The 17,814-nt window shown below is 37.0% G+C and overlaps 1 protein-coding gene across 7 annotated transcripts in view; it reads left to right on the top strand.

Annotated features, from left to right (window-relative positions):
* EPN2 (epsin 2) overlaps window positions 1–17,814 on the top strand; it is a 111,260-nt gene that overhangs the window by 17,303 nt on the left and 76,143 nt on the right. The window lies entirely within an intron of this gene.

Here is a 17,814-nt window from a genome sequence, read left to right as displayed (position 1 = left end):
CTTCCTTTAAAATCTTTTTGCATGGACTCAGCCTGTGGTAATTAGCCAGTGAATTTCTCCTAAGAAATGTCCTTTGGTTTCTTCAAATGTGTTCTTATTTCTTGATACCACTTGGTTTCCATTTGAAAATTTCATTTAAGAAATTTTTAACATTCGTTTTTTAAGTTTTGTGCTTCAATTCTCTTCCTCTAACCCCTACCCCTTCCTTGAGACAGTAAGCAATCTGATATAGATTTTACATGTGCAATTATGTAAAACATTTTCCCACGTTAATTATTTTGTGGAGGAGAACTCAAAAGTATTTTTGGTTCACATTAAGACTCCTTCATTTCTTTATCTGAAGGCAGATGGCATTTTTCATCATGCATTTTTGTGATTGTCTTGCATCATTGTATTGCTGAGAAAAACTAGACCATTCACAATGCTGTTATTGTGTATAATGTATAGTATTCTTTTGGTTCTGCTCACTTCACTTTGCATCAGTCTATGCAAGTCTTTTGAGGTTTTTCTGAAATCATCCTGCTTGTCATTTCTTACAACACAATAGTATTCTATTACAACCATATTCCATAACTTATTCAGCCATCCTCTAATTGATAGACAATCTTTCAATCTCCATTTCTTTGCTACAGCAGCAATAAATATTTTTCTACGATAGGCCCATTTTATTTTATTTTTATCTCTTTGGAATACAGATGTAGTGGTAGTAGTATTACTAGATCAAAGAATATATACAGTTTTATAGCCCTTTGGATATATATGAAACTGAAAACTATTCAATTATAATGACCAACCTTGGCCCTGAAGAGAAGAGAAAAGGTACCTCCTTTCTCATCTTTGCATTTGATACTTGCTAGCTTTATTTTTCATATTTTGTTTTTTTGAAGAGTTAAAAAAAATTCCATATAACAAATAAGCTTAGTCAAGCAAAATGAGTTCATATAGTGGCCATGTTCATATGTCTCTCCACTTTGTGTCCATCACCTCTCTTATCAGAAATTGCTTCATATGGAGACATAGTTGATCATTCCATTGATCAGATAACTATCTTAAGAATTTAAAAGTTGTTTTTTAGAGTGTTGCTGTCCTTTTATAAATTTTTTGATACCGATCACTTTGCCTCAGTTAATGCTATCCAAGATTCTTTGAAATACTTTTGTCATTTCTTACAATAATCTTCTAAATATATCAATTTATATTTTCATATAATTCTTATAATCATAATTTCCTTCTGAATGTGGGGGATCCTTTCAAGTTATTTGTAATTTCTTTCTATTTATACTTTTCTCTCTGGTACTAAAAATAGCACAAGACAGTTTTAATTTATAATTTCTTGAAATATACTTTCCAGGGTTTTTATTCTGGTTTTCAAGGTGTCTAGCAGCATTCCTTAAATTATATATATATATATATACATATATATATATATTAGTAAAACCCTTACTTTCCATCTTCGAATCAATACTGTGTATTGGTTCCAAGGCAGACTAGTAAGGGCTAGACAATGGGGATTAAATGACTTAACCAGGGTCACACAGCTAGGAGGTATATGAGGCCAGATTTGAACCTAGGACCTCCTGTCTTTAGACCTGGCTCTTAGTCCACTGAGCTACCCAGCTGCCCCCCTTAAATTATATTTCTTTGGTCTTTTTTCTAGGTCATGTTTTTACATGAATATCTTAATTTTCTTCTATTTTTTATAATCATTTTATTTTGATCAGATATTTCTTGCTGACAGTAATTGGTTTATTCCTGTTTTCAGGGTGACCATTTCTTGGATGGTGTTCATTTCCTTTCTAAGCTACTGCTCCCTTCAATTTTTTTCCTCAAGAATCTTTGTTTAATTTTTTAAGCTTTTCATTTCTCCTATATATTTATAGCCTTTCTGGAAAATTCATTTTTATAGTGGTTATATGATTTATTCATCTCTCCAGCTTCCTGAATTAGGTCTTTGTGCCCAGAGCTCCATTGCAGTTTTTGCTTGGGGTGATTGGTCTGTATGGTCTTTTCTAGGATCTCTTGCATTCCTACATTGATTTCCCCTTTTAAAGCTGAGACTTTGTATCTTAGGGGTTCAGAATGTTGGATCTCCTGGACCTTCTTTGCATCTCAGGATAGTATAAAGGGCCTCAGAGCCCCTATATTGGTCTGAAGACTGTGGGTTACCATTCCCCGTTGCTTCTAAAGCACTTACCCTGGGCCTTTCACAGGACATCTCCTCCTGCACTTGATGCCCATTGATAAAGAGCCTTGCGGATCAGCCATGTCCTACTTAGAAGCTGGCAGGCTCCCTTTCTTATTGCCCTTTGGTTTCTGGTTGGCACCTAAGTTGATTGCCCTAGGAATAGTGGAGACTAGAAGAAAAAAAGATCATTAGTGATCTTACTAGAAAATAGAGTTCTGACCCCTTTCTCTATATTTATAAAATAGAAAAGAGCCTGAGCAAAGTACCCTATAGTCTAGATGTGTGAACTTAATGGAAATGTTGCTTTTTTATTTTCTGGTTGAAGTTTTGTGCTGTTCTGGAGTGAAAGAAGTTACTATAGTTTTCCACTGAACTTTGTCATTATTTTCTTTGGTGTGAAACTCAAGAATTTTTGCTAGAATATGTACATGGGAAATTTATTATCTGCCTCTTATTCGAGCAGCCATATTGTCCATATGAGTATATTAAATTTAGAGGTCCTTTAGGAATATATGCAATTAAGCAGTGTATTTTTTTTAATTCAAATATGTCTTTATTTTAAAATATCAATTAAAAATAACTGCATTTTATTCACTGTCATTTGGAATAGTTTTAGAAATGTCATATTTTTGCTTTTAATTTGAACTAAGATTTTTTTTTAACATTATTTTATTTGGACATTTCCAAACATTATTCACTGGAAACAAAGATCATTTTCTTTTCCTCCCCCCTCCCTGCACCCCCCCCCCCTTTCCCTCTCCCATAGCCGATGCACGATTCCACTGGGTATCACATGTGTTCCTGTTTCTAACCCATTTCCATGTTGTTGGTATTTGCATTAGAGTGTTCATTTAGAGTCCTCAGTCCTATCACCTACACCCCTGTAGTCAGGCTGTTGCTTTTCCTTGTTGTTTTTACTCCCACAGTTTATCCTCTGCTTGTGGATAGTGTTTTTTAGATCCCTGCAGATTGTTCAGGGACATTGCATTGTCACTAATGGAGAGGTCCATCACCTTCGATTGTACCACAGTGTATCAGTCTCTGTGTACAATGTTTTCCTGGTTTTGCTCCTCTCGCTCTGCATCACTTCCTGGAGGTTGTTCCAGTCTCCGTGGAATTCCTCCACTTTATTATTCCTTTTAGCACAATAGAATTCCATCACCAACATATACCACAATTTGTTCAGCCATTCCCCAATTGATGGGCATCCCCTCGTTTTCCAATTTTTTGCCACCACAAAGAGCACAGCTATGAATATTCTTGTATAAGTCTTTTTCCTCATTATCTCTTTGGGGTACAGACCCAGCAGTGCTATGGCTGGATCAAAGGGCAGACAGTCTTTTATCACCCTTTGGGCATAGTTCCAAATTGCCCTCCAGAATGGTTGGATCAATTCACAACTCCATCAGCAATGAATTAGTGTCCCCACTTTGCCACATCCCCTCCAGCATTCATTACTTTCCTTTGCAGTCATGTTAGCCAATCTGCTAGGTGTGAGGTGACACCTCACAGTTGTTTTGATTTGCATCTCTCTGATTATAAGAGATTTAGAACACTTCTTCATGTGCTTATTAATAGTTTTTATTTCTTTGGCTGAGAACTGCCTGTTCATGTCCCTTGCCCATTTGTCAATTGGAGAATGGCTTGATTTTTTGTACAATTGATTTAGCTCTTTGTAAATTTGAGTAATTAAACCTTTGTCAGAGGTTTTTATGAAGATTGCTTCCCAATTTGTTGCTTCCCTTCTGATTTTAGTTACATTGGTTTTGTTTATACAAAACCTTTTTAATTTGATGTATTCCAGATTATTTATTTTGCATTTTGTAACTCTTTCTAAGTCTTGCTTGGTTTTGAAGTCTTTCCCTTCCCAAAGGTCTGACATGTATGCTATTCTGTGTTCGCCTAATTTTCTTATAGTTTCCTTCTTTATGTTCAAGTCATTCACCCATTTTGAATTTATCTTGGTGGAGGGTGTGAGGTGTTGATCTAAACCTAATCTTTCCCACACTGTCCTACAATTTTCCCAGCAGTTTTTATGAAATAGTGGATTTTTGTCCCAAAAGCTGGGATCTTTGGGTTTATCGTATACTGTCTTGCTGAGGTCATTTATGCCAAGTCTATTCCACTGATCCTCCTTTCTGTCTCTTAGCCAGTACCAGATTGTTTTGATGACCGCTGCTTTATAATATAGTCTGAGATCTGGGACTGCAAGGCCCCCTTCCTTTGTATTTTTTTTTCATTATTTCCCTGGATATACTTGATCTTTTGTTCTTCCAAATGAACTTTGTTATGGTTTTTTCTAAATCAGTAAAAACAATTTTTGGAAGTTCCATGGGTATGGCACTAAATAGATAGATGAGTTTGGGTAGGATGGTCATTTTTATTATATTGGCTCATCCTACCCATGAGCAGTTAATGTTTTTCCAATTGTTCAAGTCTAGTTTTAGTTGTGTGGAGAGTGTTTTGTAGTTGTGTTCATATAATTTCTGTGTTTGTCTCGGGAGATAGATTCCTAAGTATTTTATTTTGTCTAAGGTGATTTTGAATAGGATTTCTCTTTCTAGTTCTTGCTGCTGAGCTGTGTTGAAATTATATAGAAATGCTGATGACTTATGTGGGTTTATTTTGTATCCTGCAACTTTGCTAAGGTTTGTTGATTATTTCAATTAGCTTTTTGGTTGAATCTCTAGGATTCTTTAAGTAGACCATCATGTCATCTGCAAAGAGCGATAACTTGGTCTCCTCCTTGCCTATTTTGATGCCTTCAATTTCTTTTTCTTCTCTAATTGCTACTGCTAGTGTTTCTAGTACAATGTCAAATAGTAGAGGTGATAATGGGCATCCTTGTTTCACTCCTGATCTTAATGGGAATGGATCTAGTTTATCCCCATTGCAGATGATATTAGTTGATGGTTTTAGATATATACTGTTTATTATTTTTAGGAAAGGCCCTTCTATTCCTATGCTTTCCAGTGTTTTTAATAGGAATGGGTGTTGTATTTTATCAAAGGCTTTTTCTGCATCTATTGAGATAATCATGTGGTTCTTGCTGGTTTGCTTGTTGATGTGGTCAATTATGTGGATGGTTTTCCTAATATTGAACCAGCCCTGCATCCCTGGTATTAATCCTACTTGATCATGGTGGATGACCCTTCTGATCACTTGCTGGAGTCTTTTTGCTAGTATCCTATTTAAGATTTTTGCATCTATGTTCATTAGGGAGATTGGTCTATAATTTTCTTTCTCTGTTTCTGGCCTGCCTGGCTTTGGAATTAGTACCATGTTTGTGTTATAAAAGGAATTTGGTAGAAATCCCTCTTTGCTTACTATGTCAAATAGTTTGTATAGTATTGGGGTTAGTTGTTCTTTGAATGTTTGATAGAATTCCCTGGTGAATCCATCAGGCCCTGGGGATTTTTTCTTAGGAAGTTCTTTGATGGCCTGTTGGATTTCTTTTTCTGATATGGGATTATTTAAGAATTCTATTTCTTCTGTTAGTCTAGGCAGTTTGTATTTTTGTAGATATTCATCCATATCACCTAGGTTGGTATATTTATTGCCATATAGTTGGGCAAAGTAGTTTTTAGTGATTGCCTTAATTTCCTCTTTGTTGGAGGTGAGGTCCCCCTTTTCATCCTTGATGCTGTTAATTTGCCTTTCTTCTTACCTTTTTTAAATTGGATTGACCAGTACTTTGTCTATTTTGTCTGTTTTTTTCAAAGTACCAGCATCTAGTCTTGTTTATTAGCTCAATAGTTCTATCACTTTCAATTTTATTAATTTCTCCCTTAATTTTTAGGATCTCTAGTTTGGTTTTCTTCTGGGGGTTTTTAATTTGTTTGTTCTCAATTTTTTGATTTGCATTTCCAATTCATTGATCTCTGCCCTCCCTAATTTGTTAATATATGCACTCATGGATATGAATTTTCCTCTAAGTACTGCTTTGGCTGCATCCCATAACGTTTGAAAGAATGTCTCACCTTTGTCATTTTCCTCAATGAAATTATTAATTGTTTCTATGATTTCTTCTCTAACCGATTTTGGAGTATCATATTATTTTATTTCCAATTAATTTTTGATTTGGCTCTCCATGTACCCTTTCTGATCAACATTTTTATTGCTTTATGATCTGAAAAGGTTGCATTTATTATTTCTGCTTTTCTGCATTTGAGTGCCATGTTTCTGTGACCTAGTGTATGATCTATTTTTGTGAATGTGCCATGTGGTGCTGAGAATAAGGTGTATTCCTTTTTGTCCCTTTTTATTTTTCTCCATATGTCTATTAACTCTAATTTTTCTAAGATTTCATTCACCTCTTTTACCTCTTTATTATTTATTTTTTGGTTTGATTTATTTAAATTTGATAGTGGTTGGTTCAAATCTCCCACTAATATGGTTTTACTGTCTATTTCCTCCTTCAATTCTCCTAGTTTCTCCATTAAAAATTTGGATGCTATACCATTTCGTGCATACATGTTGATTAGTGATATTTCCTCATTGTCTATACTCCCTTTTAACAGAATATATTTACTTTCTCTATCCCTTTTGATCAGGTCTATTTTTGCTTTGCCTTTGTCCGATATCATGATTGCAGCTCCTGCCTTCTTTCTATCAGTTGAGGCCCAAAAGGTCTTACTCCATTCTTTAATTCTAACCTTGTGAGTATCAACCCGCCTCATATGTGTTTCTTGAAGACAACAAATGGTAGGGTTTTGAGTTCTAATCCAATCTGCTATTTGTCTATGTTTTATGGGTGAGTTCATCCCATTCACATTCAAAGTTATGATTGTCATTTGTGGATTCCCTGGCATTTTGATATGTTCCCCTAGTTCTGACCTTTCTTCTTTAGCTTTCTCCTTTTGAACCAGTGATTTACTTTAGGTCAGTCCTCCTAGTCCCCTCCCTTGAGATGCTTCCCTTTCTAGCCCATAAGCAGTGTATTTTATTGGAATATACAGTTCATAAATGCTGATTTTTAAATTACCAGTGTCTCCTTTTTAAGCTAGAAGATGGTTCAATGACCAAGTTAACAAAATTGGCAAAGAACAAAGATTATAACTCAATAGATTTAATTCAGCATTTGGGGATGAAGCATCACCTTTTACAGGATCCTATGAACACTAGACAATAAATGCTGATAAGTGCTAATGATATAGATAGCAATTTGTACCTAGGGTGCCTTTTTAATTTTCTGAAGTGAAAATCACTACTTGTAGCAGGAGCTAGTGTTATTTACTTCCCTCAGAGAGAGTTTGATGCATTAAATATCCTAGCATATCTTTCATGAAGAATGTTTGATGGGGGTGGGGTGGGAGTGGGGAGATTCCATACTCATAGAATCAGATAATTTTAGAAGTTGAAGGGATCTTAGAAACCATCTGATCTTTTATTTTATATCTAATTAATCAGTAAGCCTTTATTTTTCCCAGGCACTGGGCTAGGCATAAAAGATACAAGTGGACCCTTCCCTCTAGGAACTTGCATTCATTCCATTGAGGGAGGCAAGCATGTATAGGCACGGATTTATACACAATAACCACAAGGCAGTTTTTGAGGGAAAATATACTAGTAGCTAGGGTTTTCAGGAAGGGCCTTATTCAGTTGTGAGCTTTTCATTAGATCGTGAGCTCAGTTAGTGCACTGACTGTTTTCCCCTTTATTGTATCCCAGGGCATAGGATAGTGCCTAGTATATAGAAGGCTTTTAATGCATGCTTGTTGACTTGACCTATAGAAGGCGATTCTTGGGCTCAGTCTTGAAGTAAACTAGAGACGGCGTGTAAGAGTTAGAGGTAAGGAGGCAGCAGTGCGTTTCAGGCACAAAGTCATGGAGACAGGAAATGGGGGTGTCTGTTGTGAGGAACAGCGAGAAGCCTAGCATGGCCAATAGAGTATTTAGTGGGGGCAGCTAGAAGGCCCCACAAATTGAGAGGCCCCTGCAGAGACTGGGCATGGAAAGAGGTGGCGGAGAACTACGGAGAGAGCCGTGGAGGCCAGGCTGTGAAGGACCTTCGTGGTGGTAACAGGGAACATGAGAGTACCAAAGAGGAGTCACGTGGCCAGAGACGGTATTGTTGGAAACTCCCTTTGGTGGGCCGGGATGGGGAAAGACGACATTAGGAGGCGATCCTCAAGGGAGAAGTGACGAGGCCCTGAGTTAGGACATGTCAGGGAGAGGGGTGGGTGTATGGGAGAGATGGCCGTGGCAGAGATGGAAAGATTGGGCAGCCGGTTGGGGATGCACGATGAGTGAGGAGGCGAGTATAACGGCGAATCGGGAGCCCGGGGTCCTAGAGAAGAATGCCGTGGACGAGGTCGAGTTGGAGAGGAAGGAGAGTGAACAGGGTGCTCAGCTGCCTTGTGGGACACACACTGTTCAGGATGGCCACGTGGCAGTTGATGATGTGGGCCTGCACTCAGGAACGAGTCTCTTTGTCTTTTTTCTCTCTACATCAATGCACGCACACACAAACAGCCTGGCTATATGGGTCCGGAGACCTAGGTGATAATTGAATCCATGAGAGCTGATGTCAGCGTAAGAGAGGACGGCCCTGAACAGACCCTTGGGATGTGTCCGGTTAGCGAGCTAGTGATGATTGAGTAAAGGCGATCAAGAGCACGCTCAGGAGAAAGCCAAGAAGGAGAAAGCTGTACTCCTAGATCCCAGGGAGAGGAGAGTACTCAAGAAGATGGGCCAGCGATGCCACATGCTATGGAGAAGCCAGGAAGGATGGTGACTTGAGAAGAAGCCAGCAACTTGGGGAAGGTGGATGATTTATCCATAGCCACATAGCCATGCAGTGTCAGAGCTTGGGGGGCTGATGTGGTTTTTTAGCTCTCAAGCTGATGCCATTTTTGTAATACCAGAACTCCAATAATAAATTTTGCCTGCTTCATGATTTTGCTCATAGTAATTCCTGGAGGAAGGATTCTCAGCTGCCCTTTTTCTTAATTTTCTACCTTTGCTGTAGCAGTACCAGCCATATTACTCCAGAGTTTTAAAAGGTGGCTGTATTTTCTTCAGAAACTGCTCTTCCTTTGACTTAACCTATTTCTGGTAATATTACTATAAACTCACCCGCTCATGTTTAAATCCTTAGTTTCAGTCTTTGTTCTCGTTGCCTAGAATGTCCTCCCTCTTCCAATTTCCCGTTTGACTTCCTATCTTTTCCTCAACTCAAATGACAGCCCCTCAAATCAGACTTCCACAGTTTTTCCAGTCCGTTGTTACTTTTATTCCAGCTCTTCATTGATCACTTTGTGAACTTGCTAAGAGTTGGCAGAGGACCAAAGTATCTAGAGTTAGAACTAATTTAAAATATAATTTTTAGCCCAGTGCCCTCATTTTACAGATTTAAAAAGATGAGGTTCAGAGGGAATGAAGTAACTTGCCTAAGATCACACAGATCTTAAATAGTAGATCTGGGATTCAGACCCAAGCCTTATGACTGCAAATCAACTGTTGTTGTTTTTTATGGCTTATGGTATCCTGCCATTATTTGTATGTGGCTTAGCTCCTATTAGAACTAAGCTTCAAGAGATCTAAAACTCTACTTTGCACAGAGCACAATCTTAGTACGTCTCTAAATTGAATTGATGATCTCTGGTCCATTAGCAGTGATGTCCATAGTTTTTACTAAACTTGGAAATAGTGATCCAAGGAAAGTCAAACCTTAGATGATTAAAATAGATAAAACGCTCCTATTAGTGTTTTTCACCTTGAAGTATTGGTATCCTTTGTCAGAATGACAATCTTAGAACTGGAAGGGACCCTAAAAAACATCTAGTTTGATTAGCGTGTTATTTCTAAAGAACTAACCATTTGATCCTCAATTTACTTTATCTTTAGCATTAATGTGTGCTTTGACTGCCTTTTCATTATTTAGTTCTAGTGATCTGTATGCTCGTTTCAAGTAATTTGAATTTAGATTTAATAATTCCTGGGGCGAGAGAATTGCAATTCTGTTAGCTTTCAGGAAAATGGAGGCATCTGGAAGTGTCTGTGGAAAGCTATCATTTCTAAGGACAAAAGTGCCTTAGAGTCATGAACTTAAGCTATTTCTAGTCTAGAAAGAAAAGAACCACCAAAAAAACAACCAGAGGATTTCTTAGAGAGGTTGTTTTAGGGGAGAGGACCTTCGACCCTCCCTCAGGACTTTTAAATCTTGGTGATAGTTTTAGAATTCTCAATTTAAAAAAGTACCATCTAAATAACAAGAGCCATAGAGATCATATAGACCAAGTCCATGAATAGATTTCAGAGATTCTGTGGTTTTGGATAGGGAAAAAATTACATACTAATTTTCTACTTGAAATTCAGCATTTCCTTCTAATATGAATTTAGGTAATAAACCACAGTAAAACTCATTTTCATATCAATTACAGTTGAAAATTTACAGAATATCTATGATACTTATGTTGCCTTGTCAAAGACTACTTATTCATGCTAAGCAAAAAAAAAACAACAACAAAAAACTTTCATACTATCTTTAAAAAATAAAATTTATGTTTAACTTGCTAATATTTTAAGTGTTGTATATAGTGGGGGCAGCTAGATGACTCAAGAAATTGAGAGCCACAGCCAGACACTGGGAGGTCCTGGGTTCAAATTTGACCTCAGAAACTTCCTAGCTGTGTGACCCTGGACAAGTCACTTGACCCTCATTGCCTATCCTTTCCATTCTTCTGCCTTAGAATCCACAGTATTGATTCTAAGTTGGAAGGCAAGGGCTTTAAAAAATAAAAATAAAAACATTTTGGTAGCTATTTCTAGATAATTAGTTTTCTTTGCAAACCTGTATATTTTATGCATTAAAACAAATGATCTGTGGACTTCACCAGATTATCAGAGGGGGTCCATGACACAAAAAAAAGTGTTAAGAATCTTTGAATCTAGATCAACCCTCTAATATACAAGATGAGAAAATTTATGCTTGGAGAAGGGAAGTGAGGGACAGATAATGCGACAAGGACTTTAGAAGATATTGCTACGGGTCACGTGATTTTTTCCTTCACAGCTGTGCTTTAAAAAGAGCTTCAATAGTTTTGGAGAATGTAAAATTGTTTTAAGAGAATCATCTCTACATTTGATATTGTTGAGTACTTTCTCTCCTCTGGATTTTCAGGATGCTCCTTTCTCTTGGTTCTTCTAATTTTTGGCTCCTTGATTTGATCTCTTTTGCTAATTCATCATCCATGGTATTTATTCCTCTTAATTGGATGTGCCCATATTATCTGTCCTGAGCCTTCTTTTCTTTTCTCTTTACATTAGTCCTCTGAGTGATTGCTTTGGGTTCCTTGGATTCACTTTTTTTTTTTAACCCTTACCTTCTGTCTTGGAGTCAATACCACTCTGTATTGGCTCTAAGGCAGAAGGAGTGGTAAGAGCTAGGCAAGGGGAGGGGGGTCAAGTGACTTGCCCAGGGTCACATAGCTGGGAAGTGTCTGAGGCCACATTTGAACCTAGGACCTCCTGTCTCTGGGCCTGACTCTCAATCCACTGAGCTACCCAGCTGCCCCCGATTCACTTCTTTATATGTAGATGGCTCCCATATTTATATATCCAGACCTCATCACTCTTCTTCTTTTTCTTATTTTTAAATCACTAGGCTTTTTGTTTTTTTCATTTCATTTAAAAACAATTTTGGGGGGAAATTTCTGACAATTTTTTTCCTGACAGTTTATGATTCAGATTTTCTCCTTTCCTTCTTTCCTTCCCCCTCCTGGAGATGGTGAATAATCTAATGTTATACTAGTGCTTTCTTACAGTACATATTTCCATATTGCTCATGCTGAGACAGAAGACACATGCTATAAAAAAACTCATGAAGAAAATTAAGTTGAAAATGATGTGCTTTTATCCGCAATCAGCTGAAATAGTCTCTTCTTTAGCTCTGGATAGCATTTTTCATCATGAATTCCTTGTGGATATCTTGGAAACTTGTTTTGCTGGTAATAGTTTAGTCCTTCACAGCTGAATCATTATATAATATTTCTGTTATTATATACTGTATTCTTTTGGCTTTCTGCTCACTTTTGTATCAGTCCATATGAGTATTTCCAGGTTTTTCTGAACTCATCCCGTTCATCATTTCTTATGGCACAATAGTATGTCATCACAAACATTACAACTTGTCTAGCCATGCCTCAATTAATGGGCCTCTCTTCAGTTTCCAATTCTTTGCCACTACAAAAGGAGCTGCCAAAAATATTTTTGCATAGGCAGGTGCTTTTCTCTTATCTCTGATCTCTTATTTATGATCTGATCTCTGGATACAGACCCAGTCGTGGTATTGCTTTATCAAAGGGTATGCATAGTTTCTATGGCCCTTTGAGTCTGGTTCCATATTGTTCTTCAGAAATGGTTGTGTCAGTTCATAGTTCCACTAACAGTGTGTTAGTGTCTGAATTTTTCCACATCCCCTTCAACATTTATCATTTTCTTTTTTGGTCATATTAGTCAGTCTGATAGATATGAGCTGGTATCTCAGAGTTGTTTTAATTTGTGTTCCTTGAGTCAATAGTGATTTGAAGCATTTTTTCATATGACTATTGATATTTTTAATTTTTTTCCTCTGATAACTTCCTGGTTCATATTCTTTGTTTGTCAATTGAGGAATGCTTTGTATTTCCTTATCCTACTTCTGAGCTTTGATACCACATTACCAACCGTCTACCAAACATTTCAAACTGAATATCCTGTAAGGCATCTCAAACTCAGCATGTCAAAACGGAATCCATCATCTCCTTTTCTGCCCCAGCCAACTTGATCTACTCTTCCTTCCTGTTACTGTCTAACGACACTGCCTTCTAGTCACTATAGTTTCCAGCCTTGGTGTCTTCCTTGGCTCCTCACATTCAGCCAAGTTGCCAAATTTCCTTTTTTCTAGGCCAGCATTGGCGAAGGTTTTTAATTTTGTGTGCCCATACTGCAACTTCAAGCTAGCTTCCTGCATTACCCCAGAGAGTGGAGGGAGGAAGTATTAGCTTTGGGTGTCTGGACAGAGAGGTGGGGATTGCAAAAAACGTCCTCAGGTGTTGGGAAGAGGGTAATGGAGCAGCTTTCCCAATGCCTGCTTGGCACACATGTGCCAGTACTTTGCCAATGCTGATCTAGGCTATACAGTATCTCATATATAATGTTTTCTCTCAGCTCACACATACCACAGAGCCTCTTTAATGACTTTTTCTCAAGACTATCTCAGTAGCCTTCTATTTGGGCTCTCTTCCCCATGCCTTCCCCAAACTGCCAAAGAGATTTTCCTAAAGAATAGGACTGATATAACCCCTACCCCTACTTCAGCAAATTATAGGTAGGTGTCTTATTTCCTTGATCTGATAATAGCTAACATTTATGTGGTGCTTACTATATGCCAGACTTTACATTTACAAATGCTTTACATTTATTTCATTTAATCCTCAACAACACTGTGAAGTAAATCCTATTATTATTATCCCCATTTTACAGATGAGGAAACTGAGGAAACACTTACCTAGTAGAAGGTTACACAGCTAGTGATTGTCTGAAGCTGGATTGAACCTCAGAACCTATCCGCTATGCTACCTAGCCCCTTTGACATTTAAAGCTCTTTACAACTTGGCACCTTTCTACCTTATTAGTGGTCTGATGTTACTTTTGTCTAGTCTGAAGTGTAGCCTACTGGATCACAGAGGACTGGCCTACTAGCTGTTCCAAATGCTACATCTCCCTTCTTTGTGTTTTTGGATTATCTCTTTCCCATAATTGGAACCTATTGCTTCCTCATCTCCTCTACTGCTTAGACTCTCTCATTTCCTTCAGGACCCAGCTCAAGCATCAGCTTTCCTGATCCAAGTCTCCCCCTCCTTCCCCATACTACCCGATAATCGTGTTGTATATGTTCTGTGCATCCTTCTATGTGTAAGCAGTGTCTCCTCCAAGGGAGTTTCACTTCTGTCTTTGTATCTCCAGTGCTTCAGATACCTCACACATAATAAGTGCATGATAATTTCTTGTTGATTGTCACTTGAGAACAGTATTTCAGTTTTTAGAGCGCTTCTTAAAATACAGGAATCATGGATTCTTGGTTGACCTCATGAGGGCTGGTAAAGATATATTTGCCCTGGTCTTCCAAATCTAATCCAACTGGCCATTAAAGTGAAAAGGAAAAGGGAAGGAGAAAATTACTATCATATACATGCTAAACTAGAGCTCAAATTGGTTTCAATGAAGAAATTCATTAGTAGAAATACCCAGTAATTGATAGGAAAAAAATCCAAGAAAAGAGCCAATTTTAAAATTTTAGTGATAGCCTCACGTGTCTATATACAAACGAATTATAAGTGAAAAAAGGCAAGGTGAATTAGAAATCTTACTTTGGGAAGTAAACATAGTTGTCACTGGGACTTGGGCAGATAAAACTCAAACATGGTACAGCTCGGAACAGGCTAGGGGAGTCTCTTCAAAAACTGATAAAAAGAAGAGTAGATGATGAAAAAATCATATGAGGATATCCAAGATCCAGATAGGGGAACACTTGGAGTAATATTATCGGAACGAGAAAGAGAAGTGATGTTCATGTTAATCTAGTAGAGACTACCCAGCCAGGAAGAAGCAATAAATGAATTTGGAAACAGATAAGCCTAACTTGGAGAAATGATATGTAGTAGTGATGAGAAGACACATTTGGTGGAACTCTTTCTGTCTGCCAAGCAAAAAAAAAAAAAGCTAATAAAATGTTGGCTTGCTTTAGTGACGATTTCATTCCTTAAAAGGTTGAGGACATGGCAAGAAAAATAGATACTCTGGATCTGATTCTGACCAAGAAGGAGGAACTAGTTGCCCAGGTAGAAATGTTAGAAGCTATTGAATCTTAGAATTTGTGATAGAGAAAGAAAGGAAAATGAGGCATAATTTAATATACATCTTAGATTTTTGTGGAAATAAGATTTCAAAGGATTCAGAGAGACAACAGGATGTCATCTCAGGAGAGTTGTAGAACTCTCAAGGATTACTTGAAGATACACATAGGTACATAAATTCCAGTAAGAAGAGAAAGGGAACATTGTTCAAAAAGATCAATGTAAGTGGACAACACATTTAATTTAGACTTTAAAAAAGATGTAATGGTATAGAAGTATAGAGTAGTGGAAAGACATTAGAGTTCAGAAAGACCTAAAGTTCATGATAAATCTTAGGAACAACAACAAAAAAGTATGTTTAACTACTTTGAGGAAAAAGAGTTATGATTAACAAAAGAATGCAGAATCAATCACTCCATGTGTTAGACAGAACAACAGGATGACGGAGAGATGGCACAATTATTCAACTCTTTATTTTGTTTGTTTTCTTTGATGATAAGAATAATATTTAGACTGGAAAAGAACAACAACAACAAAAAACAGAATAAGGAACTGAAATCTAAGATAAGAAAGAAGATAAGTGTATACCTAACTGTAGTTGATGAGTTCAGATCACCAGTCCTAGGTGAACTACATCGCAGGGTATCATGTGGATGAGAGACTGATCTTAGAAAGATTATAGAGACTAAGGAAAGATGACACAGGACTGAATAAGGGCAAGTCCCAATTTTTGAGAGAGAAAAATGAATGAGAATGAGTGAGACTATAGACTAGTAGCTTGATTCTGACTCCTGGCAAAATTCTAGGACATCTGTTAAATATCATTTACATATACAAATGAAAACATTTAAAAAGCTGGCTTCAGTTATGAACAGATGTGGGAATACATATGTAGAAGATATAGGTAGATTTTATAGAGATTTCAGCAAAAAATTTGATGAAGTCTCACATGTGGGTGAGATAGCGAAAAGAAGGCAAAAGATGGTAGTTTGGTATACTTAGAATATGTTGAGTGGAATGGAAATAGTAATTATTAGTGGGCAAATATTGTGGAAGACTGTTCTTAGTAGAGTGCCCCAAGTATATGCTTGGCTCTTCAGTTCAGCCTTTTTATCACTACTAGAATAAAGTCACAGACTGCGTGCTTATCAAATTTGCAAATGACTTATCTGGGAGAGAGAGTTATTAATCAATTGGTTTGTCAGGTTTAAGCTCCAAAAAATATCTTTGCAGAGTAGGAAATGGGGTTAATCTAATATATATGAAATTTAATAGTACGTGCAAAATTGTATATTTGGATTCAAAAGATCAGTTTTTCAAATATGAAATGGGAGAAAGTATGTCCATAAATAGCTGCCTTTCACATGAAGATAATCTTAGAATTTTAATGGACTGCAAATGCAATAAGCTGGTATAATAGCCAAAATTAACAAGCGTCTGTCCCAGAAAATAAATAAGTAGAGTCAGAGTTAATTGAGATGGGTAAGAGCTTAGTAGCAAATTAAAAAAAAAAATGATACATGTGTAATAATCAAGATCCATTGCCCAGTATCTAAGAAGTCATAGAATAGGAAGTTCTATAATGAGTGGCAAGCTTATCAACAGTAATATGAAAAAAAAACAAAACCTCAAGTTACTATTAAAATAGAAGTGCAGATTCAAAACACCCAAGGTGTATGTGCGTATGTGTGTGTGTGTGTGTGTATATATATATGTATATATATAAATAGTTTATATCTGTTTAAATGTACACAAACCAAAGTTCATGATTTCTTATACTATTCCCTAGTCATCTTCTTATCTTGAAATATTTGTGTTTGTTGAGGATTTCAGGTTCACAAAAAGTTTGTTAAAGCTTATAATCTAGGAAGGTAAGAGAAATAAATGTAAAATAATTAGGTGTTAAAATGTATGGCATAAACTGCTACCAGAATTCAGATAAGGGGGCAGCTAGGTGGTTCAGTGGATAGAGCACCAGGCCAGTCAGGAGGACCTGTGTTCAAATGTGGTCTCAAACACTTCCTAGTTGTGTGACCCTAGACAAGTCACTGGACCCTAATTGCCTAGCCCTCATAGCTCTTCTGCCTTGGAAAGGATAGTATCAATTCTAAGACAGAAAGTAGAGATTGAAAAAAGAATTCATATAAGTGGAGAAAAAAAATTGGGAGTTGCATTGAGAACTGGAGCACAGGTCTTGGATGAAAGGGAAGTATGGGGTAACATTTTCATATATATCATTGCAGAACACAAAAATAAGTCTGAAGTAAACCTCCGTTGTGTGTGTGTGTGTGTGTGTGTGTATAAACTCTACATACTCATTCTGCTTGTCTGTACTGTATATTTAAAAAAATTGTTTCAGTGGCCCTCTTTTTTTGGCATCACTGTTGCTAATCCTCCTTTCTGTTTCTTTCCCCCCTTACTTCTCCCTACCCTATTCACTTTGAAAAAGAAAGCATCTTAAATGAACATAGTCAAAATAAATCTACAATGTCCAGAAATGTATATATATCTATATGTCTTGTTTATCACTTCTCTGTCAGGAGATAGGCAACATGCTTCATCATAGGTCCTCTGGGTTCAGAGTTCTTAAGTCTTAAAAAGTTGGTTTTGTAATGTTTTTGCTGTGTATAAATTGTTCTCCTGGGTTTATTAACCCTAGTTCAATATTTTCATTTTACAGAAGTCTCTCACAAGTGTCATCAGCCCAGGTTATTTCACACTAATCAAAATTTGCTAAATTTGTATCTAGTGTATGTCACACCTAAGGTGCATTATTGTACTTAGTATTTT

The sequence above is a fragment of the Monodelphis domestica genome, chromosome 7, assembly GCF_027887165.1.
Source record: "Monodelphis domestica isolate mMonDom1 chromosome 7, mMonDom1.pri, whole genome shotgun sequence".
NCBI lineage: Eukaryota > Metazoa > Chordata > Mammalia > Didelphimorphia > Didelphidae > Monodelphis > Monodelphis domestica.
This window is presented reverse-complemented; position numbering and strand designations above follow the sequence as displayed.